The sequence below is a fragment of the Thalassophryne amazonica genome, chromosome 18, assembly GCF_902500255.1.
Source record: "Thalassophryne amazonica chromosome 18, fThaAma1.1, whole genome shotgun sequence".
Lineage (NCBI taxonomy): Eukaryota > Metazoa > Chordata > Actinopteri > Batrachoidiformes > Batrachoididae > Thalassophryne > Thalassophryne amazonica.
Window position 1 is genome coordinate 35,858,963 of NC_047120.1, and position 21,253 is coordinate 35,880,215.

At 46.3% G+C, this 21,253-nt stretch overlaps 1 long non-coding RNA gene across 1 annotated transcript; it reads right to left on the bottom strand.

The window, feature by feature from the left end:
* Positions 1-420: 420 nt before the first annotated feature.
* Positions 421-21,046, bottom strand: LOC117531607. Its single transcript, XR_004566659.1, has 3 exons — positions 20,903-21,046; positions 7,508-7,514; positions 421-433 (listed from the first exon to the last, which is right to left on the bottom strand). It is a non-coding gene; the product is annotated as an uncharacterized LOC117531607 (long non-coding RNA).
* Positions 21,047-21,253: the final 207 nt, after the last annotated feature.

Here is a 21,253-nt window from a genome sequence, read left to right on the forward strand (position 1 = left end):
CCTGAAGCCCGTCTACAGGCAGCGCGCCCTCTGGTGTTGGCCACCAGTACCTCCTCTTCGGGCGGCCCACACAACAGGACCCACCCCTCAACGGGCGCCTCCTGGCGCCCGACCAGGCTTGTCGGGGTGTCGGGTGTAGAAGTCGGCCAGGAGGGCCGGGTCCAGAATGAAGCTCTGCTTCACCCAGGAGCGTTCCTCGGGTCCATACCCCTCCCAGTCCACCAGATATTGGAACCCCTGGCCCCATCAACGGACGTCCAGAAGCCTGCGGACGGTCCATGCAGGCTCTCCATCGATGATCCGGGCAGGAGGCGGCGCTGGTCCGGGAGTGCAGAGGTTGGAGGAGTGACACGTTTTATCCGGGACACATGGAAGACTGGATGTATCCGCAGCGAAGCTGGCAGCCTCAGCTTCACTGCGGCTGGACTGAGGACTTTGATGATAGGGAAAGGTCCGATGTATCTGTCCTTCAGTTTGGGGGAGTCCACCTGCAGAGGGATGTCCCTAGTTGACAGCCAAACCTCCTGCCCGGGCTGGTATGCAGGGGCCGGGGTACACCAGCGGTCTGCACAGTCCTTAGCCCTCGTCCGGGCTGTCAGCCTGCCTGGACCGAGGGGACCTCGACCTCTCCCCCCACGGCTGGAAACAATGGGGGCTGGTACCCCAAACACGCCTCAAAGGGGAAGAGGCCTGGGCCGTTGGGAGCTTTGGAGGGCCACGAAGTGGGCCGCCTTGGAGAACCGGTCCACTATCATCAGGATGGTCGTCATACCCTGGGACGCAGGGAGACCCGTGACGAAGTCCAGGCCTATGTGGGACCAGGGGCGACGAGGCAGCGGCAGCGGCTGGAGGAGTCCTTGGGCCTTCTTATGTTCTGCCTTGCCCCTGGCACAGGTGGTGCAGGCCTGGACGTACTCCCGGGCGTCGGTCTCCATCGACGCCCACCAGAAGCGCTGCCGGACCACTGCCACGGTTCTACGCACCCCTGGCTGACAGGAGAGCTTTGAACTGTGACAGAAGTCCAAGACCGCAGCCCTGGCCTCTGGTGGGACGTACAGCCGGTTCTTAGGTCCATCTCCGGGGTCCGGGTGTCATGTCAGGGCCTCCCGGATGGTCTTCTCCATGTCCCAGGTGAGGGTTGCGACGACAGTGGACTTGGGGATGATGGTGTCCAGTGGATCCGACAGCTCTGGCTTGACTTCCTCTTCATGCACCCGGGACAGTGCATCGGACCATTGGTTTTTAGTCCCAGGTGATCTGGAAGTTAAACCGACCAAAGAACAATGACCAACGGGCTTGCCTGGGGTTCAGACGCTTGGCGGTCCGGATGTATTCCAGGTTCCGATGGTCCGTGAAAACAGTGAAGGGAACCGTGGCTCCCTCCAGAAGGTGTCTCCACTCCTCAAGAGCCTCTTTCACCACCAGAAGTTCCCGATTGCCGACGTCATAGTTCCTCTCAGCCGGGGTCAACCTGCGGGAATAGTAGGCACAAGGATGGAGTACCTTATCGGACTCCCCACTCTGGGACAGCACGGCTCCTATCCCTGAGTCAGAGGCATCCACTTCGACAATAAACTGGCGATCAGGGTCAGGCTGCACGAGAACTGGTGCAGTCGAGAACCGACGTTTCAACTCCTTAAACGCGGCTTCGCACCGATCCGACCAGGTGAAGGGGACTTTGGAGGAGGTCAGGGCTGTCAGGGGGCTAACTACCTGACTGTAGTCCTTAATGAACCTCCTGTAGAAATTTGCAAAGCCGAGGAACTGTTGCAGTTTCCTACGGCTTGTTGGTTGGGGCCAATCTCTCACCGCCACAACCTTGGCCGGATCAGGGGCGACAGAGTTGGAGGAGATTATGAACCCCAGGAAGGACAAAGAAGAGCGGTGGAACTCGCACTTCTCGCCCTTCACAAACAGCCGGTTCTCCAACAACCGCTGCAGGACCTGACGTACATGCTTGACATGGGTCTCAGGATCCGGAGAAAAGATGAGTATATCGTCCAGATATACGAAGACAAACCGATGCAGGAAGTCCCGCAAGACGTCATTAACCAACGCTTGGAACGTCGCGGGCGCATTGGTGAGGCCGAATGGCATGACCGGGTACTCAAAGTGACCTAACGGGGTGTTAAATGCCGTCTTCCACTCGTCTCCCTCCCGGATCCAAACCAGGTGATAAGCATTCCTAAGATCCAGTTTAGTGAAAATTTGGGCTCCATGCAAGGGCGTGAACACTGAATCCAACAGAGGTAACGGGTATCGGTTGCGAACCGTGATCTCGTTCAACCCTCTGTAATCAATGCATGGACGGAGTCCGCCGTCCTTCTTGCCCACAAAAAAGAAACCAGCACCCATCGGGGAGGTGGAGTTCCGGATCAACCCGGCAGCTAACGAGTCCCGGATGTAGGTCTCCATTGATTCGCGTTCCGGACGTGAGAGGTTGTACAGCCTGCTGGACGGGTACTCAGCGCCCGGTATCAAATCAATCAATCAATCAATCAACTTTTTTCTTATATAGCGCCAAATCACAACAAACAGTTGCCCCAAGGCGCTCCACATTGCAAGGCAAGGCCATACAATAATTATGAAAAACCCCAACGGTCAAAACGACCCCCTATGAGCAAGCACTTGGCCACAGTGGGAAGGAAAAACTCCCTTTTAACAGGAAGAAACCTCCAGCAGAACCAGGCTCAGGGAGGGGCAGTCTTCTGCTGAGACTGGTTGGGGCTGAGGGAAAGAACCAGGAAAAAGAGATCGATCACTAATGATTAAATGCAGAGTGATGCATACGGAGCAAAAAGAGAAAGAAACAGTGCATCATGGGAACCCCCCCACAGTCTACATCTAAAGCAACATAACCAAGGGATGGTCCAGGGTCACCCGATCCAGCCCTAACTATAAGCCTTAGCGAAAAGGAAAGTTTTAAGCCTAATCTTAAAAGTAGAGAGGGTATCTGTCTCCCTGATCTGAATTGGGAGCTGGTTCCACAGGAGAGGAGCCTGAAAGCTGAAGGCTCTGCCTCCCATTCTACTCTTACAAACCCTAGGAACTACAAGTAAGCCCGCAGTCTGAGAGCGAAGCGCTCTAATGGGGTAATATGGTACTACGAGGTCCCTAAGATAAGATGGGACCTGATTATTCAAAACCTTATAAGTAAGAAGAAGAATTTTAAATTCTATTCTAGCATTAACAGGAAGCCAATGAAGGGAGGCCAACACGGGTGAGATATGCTCTCTCCTGCTAGTCCCCGTCAGTACTCTAGCTGCAGGATTCTGAACCAACTGAAGGCTTTTTAGGGAACTTTTAGGACAACCTGATAATAATGAATTACAATAGTCCAGCCTAGAGGAAATAAATGCATGAATTAATTTTTCAGCATCACTCTGAGACAAGACCTTTCTGATTTTAGAGATATTGCGTAAATGCAAAAAGGCAGTCCTACATATTTGTTTAATATGCGCTTTGAATGACATATCCTGATCAAAAATAACTCCAAGATTTCTCACAGTATTACTAGAGATCAGGGAAATGCCATCCAGAGTAACGATCTGGTTAGACACCATGCTTCTAATATTTGTGGGGCCAAGTACAATAACTTCAGTTTTATCTGAGTTTAAAAGCAGGAAATTAGAGGTCATCCATGTCTTTATGTCTGTAAGACAATCCTGCAGTTTAGCTAATTGGTGTGTATCCTCTGGCTTCATGGATAGATAAAGCTGGGTATCATCTGCGTAACAATGAAAATTTAAGCAATACCGTCTAATAATACTGCCCAAGGGAAGCATGTATAAAGTGAATAAAATTGGTCCTAGCACAGAACCTTGTGGAACTCCATAATTAACTTTAGTCTGTGAAGAAGATTCCCCATTTACATGAACAAACTGTAATCTATTAGACAAATATGATTCAAACCACCGCAGCGCAATGCCTTTAATACCTATGACATGCTCTAATCTCTGTAATAAAATTTTATGGTCAACAGTATCAAAAGCAGCACTGAGGTCCAACAGAACAAGCACAGAGATAAGTCCACTGTCCGAAGCCATAAGAAGATCATTTGTAACCTTCACTAATGCTGTTTCTGTACTATGATGAATTCTAAAACCTGACTGAAACTCTTCAAATAGACCAATCAATGGCACAATCGTACGGACGGTGCAGGGGCAGCGTGAGTACCAGATCTTTGCTGAAGATGTCAGCAAGGTCATGGTACTCAGCTGGCACCGCCGCCAGATTGGGGGGGACTAAAACCTCCTCCTTAGCTGTCACACCGGGTGGAACCGAGGATCCTAAACACTCCCGGTGGCAGGTTTCGCTCCACTGCGTCACAACCCCAGACAGCCAATCAATCCGGGGATTGTGTTTTAACACCCATGGAAAACCCAAAATCACTCGGGAGGTAGAAGGTGTTACATAAAACACAATCTCCTCCCTGTGATTTCCAGACACAACCATTGTCACTGGCTGTGTCTGATGTGTGATTAGTGGAAGAAGGGTGCCATCTAGTGCCCGTACCAACAATGGTGACGGTAAGGCCACTAGAGGGAGCCCAACCTCCTTTGCCCATCTGCTATCCAGCAGATTCCCCTCCGACCCGTGTCCACCAGTGCTGGGGCGTGAAGGGTTAGATCCCCACTCAGGATCGTAACTGGGATGCGCGCAAATCGTCGGGGTTTCCCCGCATGAGTATTATGACCCACCCTTAGCCCAGTCTCTAAGGACGAGTGCTGCTGTTTTGACCGTTTGGGGCAGTTTTTCTGCGTGTGCTCGGTTGAGCTGCAGAAAAAACACTCCCCATGGACCAGCCTCCTTTGTCTCTGATCTGATCTCATTTTGGTCCTGCTCGTTTCCCTAACAACGGCAGCAGGGGGAGCTGTCATCACGTGGAGTACCCTGGCTGTGGAGCGTGGGGAAGACGGCTCCCTTTCGGACCCGGGAGGAAGAGGGACGGCTTGTGCCTGACCACACCCTTCGCCTCGCTCCCGTCGGTGTTCTGTTCATCGGTTGTCTAACCGTATTACCAGGTCGATAAGCCCGTCTAAATCCCACGGCTCGTCCTTTGCCACCAGGTGCTCCTTAAGGACCAGAGATAGTCCGTTTACGAAGGCGGCGCGGAGCGCAACAGCATTCCAGCCGGCTCGCGCTGCTGCGATGCGGAAGTCAACTGCATACTTAGCTGCGCTCCGGCACCCCTGTCTTATCGACAGCAGCACGCTTGAAGCGGTCTCGCCTCTATGAGGGTGGTCAAACACCTGTCTGAACTCCGTCACAAACCCAGTATATGTCGTTAGGAGCCGTGAATTCTGCTCCCAGAGCGCCGTAGCCCAGGCGCGTGCCTCTCCTCGAAGCAGATTTATAACGTAAGCCACCCGGCTAGCGTCTGACGCGTACATGACGGGACGCTGTGAAAAGACGAGCGAACACTGCATTAAGAAGTCTGCGCACGTCTCGACACAACCTCCGTACGGCTCCAGAGGGCTTATGTATATGCTTCAGGGGAAGGAGGGGGGTTCGTTGAACGACCACTGGAATGTCTGTGTCTGGCATTCGGTCAGCAGGAGGAGGTGCTGCAGCGGCGCCCTGTGCGCGCGCTTCCACCTGGGCGGTGAGAGCCTCCATCCTCCGATTGAGAATCACGTTCTGCTCGGTTACCAAGTCCAACCGAGCAGTGAAAGCAGTTATGATGTGCTGCAGCTCACCTAACACGCCTCCTACTGGCGCCTGTGCACCTCGCTCTTCCATTGGCTGTTCAAACGATGGTTGACGTCCCTCGGGATCCATGACGCTGACCGAGAAATCCTGCTGTGAAAAGTGTAATGACACAGACCCACAACAGGGGGCGTAAATGAACGGTCAATGGAAATAAAAAGTAATACTTTTAATGTTGTGAAATGTGCACAACGGATACAGATACAATTCAATACTACGGTCAATTATACAGTTGGTGTCATGTGGGCAGGCTCGAGGATAGGAGACCCCTGTCCACATAGGAGTCGGGACCCACACGATTTCCACCGCCAACGGATCTGGAACACACCGGAGCCGCCAAGTCCCGAGTCACCAGGTGGCCACTGTCTCCAGCTGTCAGATCGGGTACTGCTGGCAGGAAGCAGAAACAGTTAAGACTGGGTGTGTGAGCACACACCCAGTAAACAGTCAGCTGAGTTTTTCTGATAAAGGGGAGAAAACACCTCCACCTCCTGTTTCTCAACTCAGAGTTCGTGCAGAATCCAATGTCACACTAATTAATGGAGTAGTGAGGAGCGGGAACGCCAGCTCCTCTCGACTTCCACAAACTCAGCCTAGTACACATAAAAAAATAAAAATAAAAATCTCAAGAGGTATAGATGAGGAATCAGATCGATAAGCGGAATCGATAATGGTATTGATAAAATCTTATCGATGCCCATCCCTAATAAACACAGGGGCGAAGTCGAGGATCATTGACATGCCCGTCTGCAACACTGGCACTGGCGAGGAAATTTTCGATACACTTGATGAAGTTCTGAGGTATGTTTTATTTTGTTCATTATATTCCATTTATTTTTCATGATTTTATTAATGTATTTCCACTAGTGACACACAGTTCTTGTTTCTGTAAAAAATTACTAAATTTGACACATTCAGTTCTATAAAATTGAGCTTGATGCATGAATACTAGATCTCTATTGTTTGAAATTCAACTGTGGAGGAAATACTAATGACCCTGACTTTAATATCATTGTGGCAACTCATAATACGTGGACAAAAACCCAGTTACGTGATACCACTATGCGGTTGTGTGTACTGTAATAAAACTGATTTTGGTGCAGTTTGTAGGTTATAAGGATTTTGTGCTGATTTTATGGATTTTCTCACTTGGTTATACAGGTGGACCCTCAAAGGGGTTGACATGTATGTTGACCCTATCTCAGCAGTGACATCTCTGGGCCATCACTGTTTAAGATCAAGGAGCACCTGAGAAGAACTGATGGAGTCATAAGGTTGCTGGACGGGGGCCTTTTGCAATGCTGATACCTTTGCAGGAGAATGAAGGTCCAGTGCTTTAGTGGTCCTTGTCACCTAAGATGATGACATTGGTACTACGTCTTTAGAGAAGTCCTAGGGGACTCTGTAGATAAATGGTTGTTTGTGAGAGGTAGGGATGGACTGGTTGTTTGCCCAAGTAGTTGCCTGAGTGGCGACATTAGCACAGGGGTTGGCAATCATGTGCCATGAAGGACCAAGACACTGCAGGTTTCCCTTTCTACCAGTCACCTCAGCAGGTGATTTCATTGATCGTCAGGTGTTTCTTTTCAGGGGAGAAATGCATCAGCAAATCCATCTGCTGAGGTGATTGGTTGCGTGGAAAACCTGCACTGTCTTGGCCCTCATTGCCCACCCCTGCTGTAGCACCATCACATGCTCCCACACCTGACATGACCTATATTTCTGCAAACCTCTTAGTTATGCTCATGCCTGTCTTGGATAGGTCGTGGTTGGAAAACAGATTTTTAACCTGAAAGACACTTTTCCTGAGTAAATGGTGACAATCTGGAGTAGACCTTGCAAGAAGGTCTAGTGAGGGAAGCCACCAAGACACCCATGACACCTCTGTAGGAGACACTGTATTTTCTTTATTATACTCGTATGTAGACATTTGTGTTTTGCTGTTCAACAGTTTTGGACATTTTATTAAATAGTCTGATTGTATAAAATTGGTTCATTTGCATGTATTTTCAGTATCACATAGCAAATCCAGCTGGAGATGTCATCTGGAAAGGTAATTAAAAGAAATATTATTGGTCTCTGTTGGGAAATTGTCATTCTACTATTGCTATTCATGGGCTTCATAAAAGGAAAGGTGATTTGAATAGATGTGGAAATAAGGCAATTAAATTTGTTAAAATAATTTAGCAATTCAGTGATTACACAATTTAACAATTTTGGGTCAAATGTAAATGGAACACACCCTCCGGTCCCCCTTCTTAAACAGAGGGACCACCACCCCGGTCTGCCAATCCAGAGGCACTGTCCTCGATCGCCACGCAGTGTTGCAGAGGCGTGTCAGCCAAGACAGTCCCACAACATCCAGAGACTTAAGGTACTCAGAACGGATTTCATCCACCCCAGGAGCCTTGCCACCGAGGAGCTTTCTAACCACCTCGGTGACTTCGGCCTGGGTAATGGATGAGTCCGCCTCTGAGTCCCCAGTCTCTGCTTCCTCTTCGGAAGACGTGACGATGGGATTGAGGAGATCCTCGAAGTATTCCTTCCACCGCCCGACAACATCCCCAGTCAGGGTCAACAGCTCCCCACCCGCACCGTAAACAGTGCGGGTGGAGAGCTGCTTCTGCCTCCTGAGGCGTCGGACGGTTTGCCAGAATCTCTTCGAGGCTGACCGACAGTCCTCCTCCATGGCCTCCCCGAACTCCTCCCAGACCACGCACGGGCTGTGGCACGCTTGGCCTGCTGGTACCTGTCAGCTGCCTCCGGGGTCCCACCTACCAACAAAGATAAGTAGGACTCCTTCTTCAGCTTGACGGCATCCCTTACTTCCGGCGTCCACCACTGGTGCCGCGACAGGCACCAGAGACCTTGTAACCACAGCTATGAGCGGCCGCATCGACAATGGAGGTGGAGAACATGGTCCACTCGGACTCCATGTCTCCAACCTCCCCCGGGATCTGGGAGAAGCTCTCCCGGAGGTGGAAGTTGAAGACCTCGCTGACAGAGGGTTCCGCCAGTCGTTCCCAGCAGACCCTCACGATACGTTTGGGCCTGCCAGGTCTGACCGGCTTCCTCCCCTCCCAGCGGATCCAACTCACCACCAGGTGGTGATCGGTCGACAGCTCTGCCCCTCTCTTCACTCGAGTGTCCGAGACACGTGGCCGAAGGTCAAATGATACGACTACAAAGTCGATCATCAACCTCCGGCTCAGGGTGTCCTGGTGCCCCGTGCACTTATGGACACCCTTGTGCTCGAACATGGTGTTCGTGATGGACAAACTGTGACTAGCACAGAAGTCCAACAACTGAACACCACTCGGGTTCAGATCGGGGAGGCTGTGCTTCCTGATCACCCCCCTCCAGGTCTTACTGTCGCCGCCCACGTGGGCATTGAATTCCCCCAGGAGAACAATGGATCACACTCCTCAGCCTCCCTGGTAAGGTCTATTCCATAGTACTGGAGAGGAGAATTTGACCGATGGTTGAACCTCGGATTCAGGAGGAGCAGTGTGGTTCTCGTCCTGGTCGCGGCACACTGGACCAGCTCTACACGCTCCATCGGGTGCTCAAGGGTTCATGGGAGATCACCCAACCAGTCCACATGTGTTTTGTGGATCTGGAGAAGGCATTTGACCGTGTCCCTCGGGGCACCCTGTGGGGGGTGCTACGGGAGTACGGGGTCCGGGGTCCTTTGCGAAGGGCTATCCGGTCCCTGTACGACCGCAGCAGGAGCTTGGTTCGCACTGCCAGTAGTAAGTCAAACCTGTTTCCAGTGCACATTGGCCTCCACCAGGGCTGCCCTTTGTCACCGGTTCTGTTCATTATTTTTATGGACAGAATTTCTAGGTGCAGCCAGGGTGTAGAGGGGGTCTGGTTTGGGAACCACAGAATCTCGTCTCTGCTGTTTGAGGACGATGTGGTTCTGTTGGCTTCGTCAAATCAGGACTTTCAGCGTGCACTGGGGTGGTTTGCAGCCGAGTGTGAAGCGTCCGGGATAAAAATCAGCACCTCCAAATCCGAGGCCATCGTTCTCGACCGGAAAAAGGTGCTTTACCCTCTTCAGGTCGGTGGAGTGTCCTTGCCTCAAGTGCAGGAGTTTAAGTATCTTGGGGTCTTGTTCACGAGTGAGGGACGGATGGAGAGTGAGATCGATTGACGGATCGGTGCAGCATCTGCAGTGATGCGGTCGCTGTATTGGACCGTCGTGGTGAAGAGAGAGCTGAGTAGGGGGGCAAAGCTCTCGATTTACCGATCGAGCTACGTTCCGATCCTCACCTATGGTCATGAGATTTGGCTCATGACCGAAAGAACGAGATCGCAAGTACAAGCGGCCGAGATGAGTTTCCTCCGCAGGATGGCTGGGTGCTCCCTTAGAGATAGGGTGAGGAGCTCGGTCACTCGGGAGGAGCTCGGAGTCGAGCCGCTGCTCCTCCACGTCGAAAGGAGTCAGTTGAGGTGGCTCAGGCATCTTTTCCGGATGCCCCCTGGATGCCTCGCTGGAGAAGTGTTCCAGGCACGTCCCATTGGGAGGAGGCCCCGGGGAAGACCCAGGACATGCTGGAGGGACTACATTTCTCGGCTGGCTTGGGAACGCCTTGGGGTTCCCCTGGAGGAGCTGGGGGAGGTGTGTGTGGATCGGGAGGTCTGGGTAGCTTTGCTTGAGCTGCTGCCCCCACAACCCGACTCCGGATAAAGTGGAAGAAAATGGATGGATGGATGGATGTAAATAGTTTCATCAATTTAAATGGGTCAAGCATGCAAAGCGCCAGCAGTCACCTTTATGAACGCATTTTACTGGGACGTTATTCCTGATGTATAGCCCTTATTTTAACCCTTACTTGCACTCGTATCTTAACCTACCTATGATGTCTGTGAAGGACATCTATACCTTTGATTGTTATGACAAGATCTGTGGACACGTCCTTTGTTGGACTCGGCTACAGTCTCATACTGTCAAAGGGAGAGACAGAATTGTTAATCATCCAGTAATATGAGCATCTTTTGTCTGTCTATCTCTTTATTGCCATCCTCCTCCCATGTCTTTTGGACAATTTGTACCACATTTGATATATTGATGATGGTCAACCCCAGAATTAGATTAAATTAGATTAGACAGAACTTTATTGATCCCTTGGGAAGACTCCCTCAGGGAAATTGAGGTTCCAGCAGCATTGTATAGCAGCATACAGGGTAAGAAGCACACAGAGTATCAAAAGTGAAAGAAAAAAGGAAAACAATTTGCAATAAATACACAATATAAATATATAAATATAACACCAGTATAACACCAATCAGTATAACACCACTAAAACATCACTTTTACATTCAGTTTTCATTTGATGGATGGATACAAGAAGATTTGCAAGTCAATAAATACACCTTGGACTTCATTTACATCAGCAATTTAGAAGTACAAACAGTATGACACTGAATAGTACATCTGTCTATAGTTGGCAGTCCTCAAAATCTGGGTGACTATGTAAGAATAATATGTGAGGGAAGTCATCAAGACACACTTAACAACACTTACCAACAGTTATAGGCTTCTGTGGCTGTAATTGGAGAAACTGTGCACAGTACAGCTTTTATCTGTTGCATCACCAGTCACAACTTAATAGTAGAACAAAATGGAGAAGGGCTTTAATATAAGAAAACTGATCAAATGTAGGCTTGAGTCTTCCATGTTCTTTGTGGCAAACTGTATCTGACATTTTGAGTAGAACATTGTTTCTATTTCTTAAAGTAAATAACAAATATGCATTTGGTGACTTGGAAATGTTCATGTATCCATCCCCTGACGTGTCTCAAGAAAACTGGCTGTAAAAGTGATGAATTATGATAAATTCACCAAAGTGCACCATTAACTGCCATCTGTACATTTTATGTATATTGTCACTTCAGTGTACAAAATCATTTTGTTTTGCTGTTGTTCAGTAACTTTGGACATTTTAACTGTTGTGATTATACAAATTGGTTCATTCACATTTTAAACTCTATAGTTTAAAATGCATGGGTCTCTATAATTCTGACAGTAGCTGTATTAAAAATGTGACCTGATAAGTCAACGGTGCCACTTCCCGTAAAAATTTTAATATTTCATCCTGTCATTTCTTGTATGCACACATAAATGTGCATTTGAGTGAGTGAGTCCTCAACAATCATATGTCAAACATGCGCGGACACATCGAGGTCAACGCTGCTTTCACCTGCAGCTCGGCATTACTATTCAGACAAGCAGAGGCACTGAAATGTGCATGGCAGGTGGAAGAGGCATTATAATTTTGTTTGTCATTCACCCGCACCATTTCTGCTTGTGAAACTCCCTGTACAGAGCCAATGTGACAAGTGCATGACTCCCACATGAATTATGGATCATCCCGAGAGGCGAACGCCGGGCCAAAATGCTGCTAGGCCCTCCAGCCTCGTATGTGTGACATCCCTCGCTCCATACAAACCTTCGCTTCCAGGAAAGGGTGACAACACATTGTCCTTCAAATTCCAAAGTATGTTGCTGTGAAGGAAAACAGGTGTAATTTTTGTTGAATCAAAAAGCAGAAAAACTCCATGTTGTCGCTCCATGGCAATTCAGGTTTGAGCAGATGTGTTGGTGCCACACGCCTCCACATCCAACAAACCGCAACACCGCCGCAGGTTCTGGATTGCAACTACAGCAGCAGACAACCTCTCGAATGCAACTATCTAAGTATCACAGCCAGGTGAAAAGTGGGTAGTCCCTTTGCGTCCTCCAGCCGTCAGGGTTCCTCAACACTACGGCACCTACATGCTGGATCATGACCAAAGAAATGCCCCATACAGCCAAGACATCATAGCTGGTGTAGTAGAGAAGCTTGAATTTTCGACCGGACTGAGTTGCTTGACGCGAGGATGTTTCGTTTCTAATCGCAGAAGCTTCCTCAGCTAAATTTCTTGCTCTGGTAGTCTGACTTCTGTCTTGACTCTTATAGAGAATAATAACATAAACCAGCAAAAGCTGGAGTTTTAAACCTAACCAGACCCCTCTACTGAGAGGAAGACTCCTATTGGCTAGTGACTAACAATTGCTCTAATTAGCACCTACTGTACTCTAGTTAGCACCCTCCTAATGACAGGGCAGCTGTCTCTCCTAACACTGGGACTGACAACTCTCCTGACGAGTCTCCTGATGAGTCTCCTGATGAGTCTCCTGACGATGTGAATGACTCATTACCATGAACAAAAGACTGAAACTGCTTTGATCTGAGTACCACATTGTAAACAGGGGACAAAGCGTGTCTCAGACCCCCTCCCCAGTTAAGGCTGGGTTTCAACTGGTTCACATACAATACAATGCTTCCTTCACTCCCCTCTCAAGCCATTTCTTTTCTCTGGCTAAGATTTTAACTTCCTTGTCCTCAAATGTGTGGTTAGTGTCTTTAAGGTGGAGATGAACTGCAGACTGAGGTCCACCGGCGCCCTCTCTGAGGTGCAGAACTAAAACTCCAGCTTTTGATGGCTTCTGTTATTCTTCTCTACAAGAGTCAAGACAGAAGTCAGACTACCAGAGCAATAAATTTAGCTGAGGAAGCTTCTACGATTAGAAGCGAAATGTCCTTGCATCAAGCAACCCAGTCCAGTCGAAGATTCAAGCTTCTCTACTATGGGAACCACCTGGACAACTGAGAGCCTTCACAGAAACATAGCTGATGCTTCCTCACAATACAAGTAATGCTCATCTTCTGAGTCTTCCTCAGTAGCCACATGTTTGACGCAAAGTCTTTGCAGTGGTACCCAAGGATCCACTAAAGAGACATGGTGACAAAGAAATCTAGTCTGCACCTTAGCTGTTTCTCAACCACTGCACCATGGCTAATGATGGGCACAGGTCCACTAATCTGCTAGCCGCTAATTAGTGAAGCTAACTTTTTTGTTTGTGGATTAGCTTTTCAGCTAACTTTGAAAACCATCAGCGGACCAATTAGCCTCCGATAAATGTAGTTCTGCTGACTTTCAGTCTGCTAATATTTTGTTTTGCTGTGGTAAAGTGAGTAAATTTTAATGGTCAAAAACATTTGTAAACCTTAAAATCATACATGTTCCTTCCTGTTTTTGAACAGGAACTGATGTTGTGTTTATGAACACAATACGGGTTAGTTAGTTCCATTAACAGCTGCTAGCTGTAATGTCTGCTAAATTTTTAGCCATTTATCAGTTTAGAATTATAAAAGTTAACTTTTCAGTTTGCGGATTAATGGTTATCGAATATAACTTTTTGGTTAGCTCTGCAAACCACTGGCCATGACCCATTAGTAGGCCTTGTACTGCCATTGAGTGGGCTGCAAACTTTTTTCAAGTTGAAGCTATTATTCATTCATTGTCTACACCCAGTTACTCCAATTAAGGGTCACAGGGTGGGGGTGGGATGGGGGGTTGCTGGAGCCTATCCCAGCAGGCATAGGGCACAAGTACACCCTGTACAGGATGCCGGTCTGTTGCAGGGACACATATAGACAGACAAACACAACCACACACACTCACCTATGGTCAAATTACAGTTATCAATTCACATAATGTTCATATCTTTGGAAGTCACATTCAAACCCAGACACTACAATTCTTCACTCAGCTTCTCAAGTGCTGCAATCAGAGTATTTGTTGATTCTGCAAACATTACAGCATCATCTGCGAAGGTGAGACAAAACCCCTTGTCCTTGCCAACAAAAGTGCCCAAGCCACTGATTTTGACAACACAACCCAACATCAAGCCTTGCAAACACTGAACCGCGTAGGAACCAGTAGACATTCCTGATGAATGCCAGTATTCAGTTGGAATGTCCAACGATGTCCAGCAACTTCAAATCCTCAGGATGTCGTAGAAACCAGCCGTGAAGTTAATCAAAGGCTTCGCGAAAACCAACACAGGTTGCAATGAAGCGCTGCTGATACTCGCTCTTGCCTTCAATCAGTACTCGCAGAGCTCGTCTCTCCGTATGAGTTCAAGGATATTAACTGATGAAAAACAGCAAAGAATTCTGAGCTAGAGACTGTGTTGCACTTATTTGCCATTGCATATCAATTCACCTTATTCTTCCTCTGTATATTACCATTATCCTCACATTAGTCCCTGGGAGCTTCTTTAAATTGGATTGACAGTCATCAATTGCAGCTCAGCACCTCTGCCAGTATTATATTGTTACTGCATTCTTGTGTGTCTAAGGAGCACTTTAAATTCCCTTGCTGCTGCCTTTAGCGGATGCCTAAGCAGGCTCTTTTTATTTTCTGAGAATATAATAAAAGATGCCATTGAACCCAGTAAATGTTTTCAATGCTGTTATATAACGCTGTGGATTGAGGCTTCTGGCCTCTTCCCAAACCATTATGCCATTCCTTTAACGGTTATGAGGGCCTGGCAATTACTCAGAGCGAAATATGACTCTCTTTCAACATGACAACAGTGCCAAGACAATGTGAGCTGTAATTTTTAGATATACTAGTTTCAGACTTACAAGTGTTGACACCTAAACCGGTGCTGCTCTAATGCTTTTGCGTTCATTCTGCTATAGCAGGTCCATAAGTAGTGGGACAGTGACAGAATCTTTTGCAGTTTTGCCTCTGTAAACCATCACATTTTAGCTGAAAAGAAACACTCATGATGTTCTTGCAGTGTAGACTTTATCTGCAATTCAAGGAGTTGATGAAAAATATCACATTTACCATTTCATAAAGTAGAGCCTTTTTTGTATACAAGGTCCAACAGTACAGTACTGTATGGAAAATCTGCCTGTAAAGGCAGTTCTGAAAAACAAAGTGGCCATGCAAGAATGAGGTGAGTGAGGGAAGCTACAAAGATACCCAGATCACTCTGAAAGTTATTGTCTTCTGTTGAAACTGAGTGTAGGAACTGCAAAGTGCATCTTTTGTCTGTTGCATCTCCAGCTATACAGCTCTATGGTGGAGTGGAACAAGTAAGGGTTTTCTCTAAATAAAGATGTGAAGTTTCAGCTACAGATTATCAGAAGGCACATGGGAGACTCCCTCAGATTTGGTCTGTCTTCTTTGATTAAAATCTTTCACTCACTCTGCAATGAAGCGGTGATTGCTGTTGCAACAGACTAAAGTCGCACAATTTCTTCCAGTTTCTCAAATCACGACCATAGAAGCCTCTTTGGTGGCTTCCATCACTAGTCTACTTAATTCACAGCCAACCAGTTTTTCAGAAATGTATACAGATTTACCATATTTCAAATCAGTTTAATCATTCAGCATCAAATTACAACACGCGTTGCAAGATGCTGTATATCCCTACCCACCAAATGGACAAGCACAGTGACAACAGTGGTAAAGAAAAGCTTCCTTTAGTGTTTTTTTTTCCATTATAGGAAGACACCTCAAGCAGACAAGGATCAGTAGGGGGACCATCTGCTGTGGCCATATTAATAAATAAAAGGATAATAAAGCAAAATAATAGAATATCCAGAACATGTAGTGAAAGAAATGTTGCAGCTAAGCAGCCATATACATATAGAGTATAGAGTTCACAATAACCAGGAAGTGAAGACTAAGTAGTGTCCAGTGGTGGCCACAGTTCTGATAATCCAATAACCAATAATTATTGAAGATAATGTTTTCATTATCTTCTATTATCTTTTCAGATAACTTTGAAAACCATTATCGGACTAATTATCTTCCGATAAATTTTTGTCCAATAATTTTTAGACCGTTTAGAACGTGGTAAACAAAACTGAACAGCTACAAACACTTAAAAAAATTTTAAATCAGTTGAGCACCTACCTATTAAATGTTTTGTAGCAGATGTGGAGTTCTATCCTTTGCAATCAGATGAGAGATGCTTCGAGAAGAAACCGCTCTATTCTCTGCAGGCAAAGGAGAAATAGCCACAAAAAACCTAATTTCTTTTAACCCCATATTAATATGTGGGCAATATCACCATAGTCATCCAGAGGCATACATTTTTAACTTATAGTTCAACTTTTAACAAAACTAATTTCGGGCAAGTTATTTAAATTAACGTCAAGTCTGAAGTTTTATAAAGTGAAAATATCAGATATATGTTTTATTTTTAAAGTAATGCGCAAATTTTTAAGGTTTTAGTGGGGACATGCTGTGTCCAGGTGCATTATGGGTATCTCGGTATGTTCAAGACATGAGAAATGGATTTTGAGACACTCTGCTCAGGCTTCACGGACAACAGCATTAAACTCTTGTGCCTACAACTCTCGTGAATATATTCTCTGGGTTAATAGACATTGTTATTGTGTTTGCGTTTATTAAATTCCACGCATCTTAAATGTAGCAGACACAGATTATCTGGATTTTTGTTTTGGCAAGTTTTCAAGGTCTGTACTGCCATCTACTGGCCATTAGTGTTCATGGCAGTATTGGCCCTGAAGCTGGGCTGATATTTTCAATCACTGTACTTGGTTCCAGCTTAAACTGTACCACAGAACCGCACAGTGTAAAAGTTCAGAGCGCCTGATTTACGTTCTCACACACATTGTACATACAAAAACCACACGTCGGACTCATGTTTCCAGAAGCAAAACAGAAGCTTTTTTTTTTCCAAACTTAATTTACAAAAACTCTCGATGGTAGACATCAAAGTTAAAAACAACAACAACAAAAATGTTACAAGACAGGTCTGCGGTGTTTGCACATGCAGAGTGCGAGAGGTTGGATGCTTGTAGCTCTTCAGCAGCGGGATACCCTCACGACGGCTGACCAGAATATCAAACAGGTTTGATTTTCATTCGACCATACCATTGGCGATCAGGAGGTGGTCGTGAGATGTTAAACGCAGCTCATTACTCCATGTATACTAAACGATGCAGGACACACGATTAACCTGAAACTCGTTGTGATCCAAAAAATTCTCACACGAATGAAAAATCAGCTGGAAAAGGGCCAAAACTCGCACTGGCACCAGTAGATCATGGCAGTGTTCTATTTATTTTGACACCGGTTATATCAGACAGTTATCTAATTACAACTTGGCTTTTTTTTTTTTGAAAATGCCTTTTTTTAACAAATAAAAAGTGGCATATTTTACAAAAGCACATTTATCTGTAAACACCAACACACGACACACCTCACATTAACGTGTTGGTTTACAGTCAACCAATCAGTGTTAGCAGAGGCACATTTTACCCAGAATGCCATCTGTCTGTGTTTGTTACAAAGCTTCAGAATTAGTGCATTATTCAACATTAAAAGATATATGTTATATCTTAACTTTGCACAAATGACATAATTGACATTAATGGAGTTATTCTATCAGTATTCATTTTATTTACACCAAACCATAAGTCAGCATTGCTTTATTTTCCAAGACCTCTGCCTGACGGCAGTGCTGTGATTAGGTAGAGAGCTGAGTTTCGTGGCTCCTCTCAGCTGCATTTGTGCTGGAAGCCATGTAGTAAACTGGAGCTTCCAGCAGGGGGCAGGACACTGAAAGACAGAAGTGCTGTCTCATTTTTTGGGTCTGTTGTCGCTTTTGATGCTTCCATAAGCGATCGTGGTGTTAAAACTCAAAATCAGCTTGTTAGTAGTTACAAGTATATTGGAGACAATCGGTTATCTGTAACTTCCGATACATTTTTGGGTGGTTTATCATTTTATCAAAGATAACTTCAGTTATCTGATTGTCTGTTATTGAAGTTAATTTTTTGGTTATCTGTGCCCACCACTGGTATTGTCCATGTACAGTGGGTTGCAACTGAGAGTATGAAGAGATTTTACTGATGCCAGATCAGTCACTGAGGAGGTACCCTCATTTTCACCCCAACTTTGAGGCATTCGCAACCTCCCCAAAAGATACGTTCGTAATCCTCAAGAGATGCCAAATACTCGCACGTGCACACACACACATCTCAGTGCAGAAGAGTCACTTTCACAGGTAACACAACAAAAATTCATCCCACAATCTCAGCTTCTTCTGTCAATGCCGACAGGAGTCAGTACCTCGCAGCCCCTCCACTCCTCCTTGGAGTGTAGATGATCAACTTCCTGATCGGTGGCTCGTGTCAACTCACACATTTCCCCACCTGCAGCACAGACTCTACAAGATGATCCCATCTCGTCCACCTGCCAGCTGATTCATGGCATCCGCCATTCCAAATCTTGCAGGCAACATTTCAGAGAGGGCAAGCAGGAATCTGCCAAAAAGAACAATGGCTCTACCTCAGTATCAGCTTCAACACTGAAGTAACACGCCAGGCAGCAATACAGTCTTGAATTTTGTGAATATTCCCCAAGAATTTGGTTTGGCTTTCCCAATAGAAGAACTCATAGGAGTGAGAGAGAAGGAAATGATTAAATATAACCAAGTGTAAATTAATTTAAGTGACAGCCATTGAGTACCTACTGTTCATTTGTCTTAATGATTGATGTAAACGAAGTCCTAGACATATTCAGTGCCTTGGAAATGTTCAAGCATCCACCCCCTGTCTTCTCTAAAGAAAAGTGGCTGTAAAAGTGATGATTTGCGCTAAAAAGACCAGCTACTAATGGAGAGACTATCTGTACAGAAGGAAGGAAGGAAGCCCTCTATAGGCCCTGAAAGCCGCTGTTGCTTGTGTTAAGCCCCAGAATCTGTTACTTAAAGTGGTTCAAAGTTGACGATTTCTTCTGCACAGGAGATCCGTCCAAAACAGGTTACATTCCCAGTAAAGACCAATGCTCAGTTACAGTTGGATAGGCCAGGACAGGTGGCACAGTGGCTTAGTGGTTAGCACTGTTGCCTCACGCCAAGAAAGTTATGGGATCACTTCAATGCTGGGTCTTTCTGTGTGGAGTTCGCGTGGGTTCCCCTGGGTGCTCCAGCTTCCTCCGGCACCCAAAGAAATGTGAAGTAGGTGAATTAAAAACTTTAAATTGGCCATCTTTTAATTTTTCTTGGATTTCTTGTTAGCAGAGTGCAATGGGCCCCAGATCCAGGGTCTATAGTTGCACCCCAAACATTCATGTTTGGTTCTGGAGATAATACAAAAACAACAGGATTAGCACCCAAAATGCAATGAGACAGTAGTTAAACTGTAAATGGTTTATTGTAGTTAGGTTGAGCTTCCTGGGAGGCGCGGGAGGAAGGTGCTGGTGAATGGTGGTGATTGCTAGGTGGAATGGCAGAGGGGAACTGTGGCAGCTGGATGTTCTAGAAAAGGCAAATGAACAGGTTACTGGATCTGGAGTGAACCACTAGAAAGCATGCTGAGACAAAAAGGGGTAACGATACAACAGTAAATGGAACAAACTTGGAGGACCAGAGGTACCGTGAGAATGACGGAATTATCTGGCAAAGTTTGGAAGTGAATCCGGGGGAAAAACAGCCTGATGATTAAGGTGCAGGTGTGACAGCTGCCACAGGTGTCCAACATCAGCAACCGGCAACCAGCCATCCACAGTGTCACTGGCAGTAGCAATGGGAGAGAGAGAGAGAGAGAGAGAGAGAGAGAGAGAGAGAGAGAGAGAGAGAGAGAGAGAAAGCAATGCAAACTCCCAAACCGCAGCAAACCCCCAAACCGCTGCCATTGTATCCAAAGGCTTTCTTCAAGATGGTAACAAGAGCCCTCGGATACAGTGCAAGCACATTTACCGTAAGCGGATACAAAGTGTAAGTGCATGAGCAAGTGTTGAATGAGTTTGTGTCTCTATATGTGGCCCTGCGATAGACTGGCATCCTGTTCAAGGGGTACTCAAGGGGTACTCAGCCTTACACCCTATGACTGCCGGGATAGTCTCCAGCCCCTCCATGGCCACTGAGTAGAGTAAGCAGGTTTATATAACAGCTGAGTGGATCCTTGTCATTTGATTGGTGGGTTGTATGTCACGTGACATGGATTATTCGTACCATTTGCCGTTGTGTGTCATTGACCGTGCAATAGTTCTTTTTTTTTTAGCGTGTAATTTTGGTGCTATATGAAATGTGCTATTGCATGCCCTGACCACCGCGCACTCACACTACTAGGGGCGGTGTTTAGCTAAACATGGTGGAGGTTGTTTTGGTGGTGGACTATGATTTGAAGGAACTAATTGACGCTGCTAATTCTTCTAACACACGCACACGCACACACACACACACACACACACACACACAAACCCAATCCACTACACTATAAGCGTAATCTGGAGACATGAAGAGCTGTTAGTATGAAAAGCTTGATCAGTTTGAGTGATGTGAGTTTTCGCGTGACTGAGGAATGACAAAAAAGTCTTTTTTTTTTGGAAGTACAGGAAGTCAGTGCACAGCATCACAGAATACATCTGTTTTTCTAAGTTGACTGCGAACAATTATGGACGCCAATTTAAAGTTCATGTTGGACTGCTGACATCAAAACACCAGTGGAACACCAAATGTAAGTCCCTTTTCTGTTGTTTAGAAATTAATAAAATATCAAATGACAAGGTTCTATTTTAGCCGTAATATAAAACAAATAATGAATGCTTATACATTCTTTCAATGGAACAAATATTTAATTCAATGGAAGCTGGAAGCTTCGCCTCATTGAATGGAACATTCCATCTTTCACCTCATGGAATATTGAACTCATTCATA